The sequence below is a fragment of the Malaclemys terrapin genome, chromosome 15 (assembly GCF_027887155.1).
Source record: "Malaclemys terrapin pileata isolate rMalTer1 chromosome 15, rMalTer1.hap1, whole genome shotgun sequence".
NCBI classification, from domain to species: Eukaryota; Metazoa; Chordata; order Testudines; family Emydidae; genus Malaclemys; species Malaclemys terrapin.
The window spans coordinates 15,568,997-15,570,509 of record NC_071519.1 but is presented as its reverse complement, the minus strand read 5'-3'; the positions used below and the strand labels follow the sequence as shown (position 1 = coordinate 15,570,509).

General features: G+C 77.2%; 1 non-coding gene across 1 annotated transcript; it reads left to right on the top strand.

The window, feature by feature from the left end:
* Nucleotides 1-451: 451 nt before the first annotated feature.
* LOC128823828 (5S ribosomal RNA) lies at nt 452-570 on the top strand. Its single transcript, XR_008442062.1, has one exon. It is a non-coding gene; the product is annotated as a 5S ribosomal RNA (ribosomal RNA).
* The last annotated feature ends 943 nt before the right edge of the window (nt 571-1,513 follow it).

The window sequence follows — 1,513 nt, the reverse complement described above, 5'->3', positions numbered from 1 at the left end:
TGGCCGGGAAGCGAACCGGCCAGCAGGCGAACCCGTTCGATTCCACGGGTTGACCTGGTGCCCGGGAGGGGACTCTGAAAAATTTTCAGCCCTTTCGGCTCGGGGTTGACCTGGTGGCCGAGAGGGGACTCGGACGGCAGGCAAGCCGCCCTGGGCTCACCCTCCCCGGCCGCAGCGAGGGACTGCCCCCCACCCACCCACCCCCCCCCCCGGCTGACAGGATCAGGGCGCACTGGATGTCCGGGACAATATTTTCCCCGACGCCGGGGAGGGCGGGCGGGCGGAGGGGCTCTGGCGGCCAGCCCGGGCCCCGGAGCTCGAGAAGGAAAAAAGGACCGGGCCCGCGAGAGACGGGGGCCCTGCCGCAGGGGGGCAGTCCGACCGGGGCTCACCGTGCGGCAGGCCCGGGCGTCGGCAGGGGAAAGCGGGCGAGGAGGCGCGGGGGCCGGGTGCCTACGGCCATACCGGACCGAACGCCCCCGATCCCGTCCGATCTCGGAAGGTAAACCGTCCCGGGCCTGGCTAGTACTTGGATGGGTGACCGCCTGGGAATCCCAGGTGCCGTAGGCAGCTTTTCCCGGTCCGAGCCAGCTCTCTCTCCTTTTCTGGGGAGGAAGGAGAGGGGGGGGACGGGCCGGAAAGCCCCTCGTCGCTCCTGCCGAGTCGGAGGTCGCGGCCGCAGGTCACGGGTCTGGGCGCCTGGGGTCCGGCTCCCCACCCGGCTTCCTCCGCGGAGGACCCACCGAAGCCGCTGGGGGAGACCCCGGGCATGGGGCGGACTGGCCCGGACCCTCCCGGCCGCCGGCCCGCAGGACCGCCCCGAATCCCCCCGCCCCGCGGCCACCCAGGCCAGGCCTGGCCAGGCGGGACGGACGGCGGGTGTCCAGCGCCCAGCGGCTTCCGCCAGCGGGGACCCACGGCCCCCAAAGCCGCAGGGGGAGGCCCCGGGCCCGGGACGGACTCGCTCGGACCCCCTGCGCCCGGGCGCCGGCTCGCGGGACCGCCCCGAATCCCCCCGCGGCCACCCAGGCCAGGCCTGGCCAGGCGGGACGGACGGCGGGTGTCCAGCGCCCAGCGGCTTCCTCCAGCGGGGACCCACGGCCCCCAGAGCCGCAGGGGGACACCCCGGGGCCGGGACGGACTCGCTCGGACGCGCTCGGACCCCCTGCGCCCGGCCGCCGGCTCGCGGGACCGCCCCGAATCCCCCGCCCCGCGGCCACCCAGGCCAGGCCTGGCCAGGCGGGACGGACGGCGGGTGTCCAGCGCCCAGCGGCTTCCGCCAGCGGGGACCCACGGCCCCCCAGAGCCGCAGGGGGAGACCCCGGGGCCGGGACGGACTCGCTCGGACGCGCTCGGACCCCCTGCGCCCGGCCGCCGGCTCGCGGGACCGCCCCGAATCCCCCCGCGGCCACCCAGGCCAGGCCTGGCCTGGCCTGGCAGGCCGGCGTGCAGCTCCCCCGGGCTTCCTCCCCCGACGACCCGCGCCCCCCCGAGCCGCAGGCGGAGACCCCGG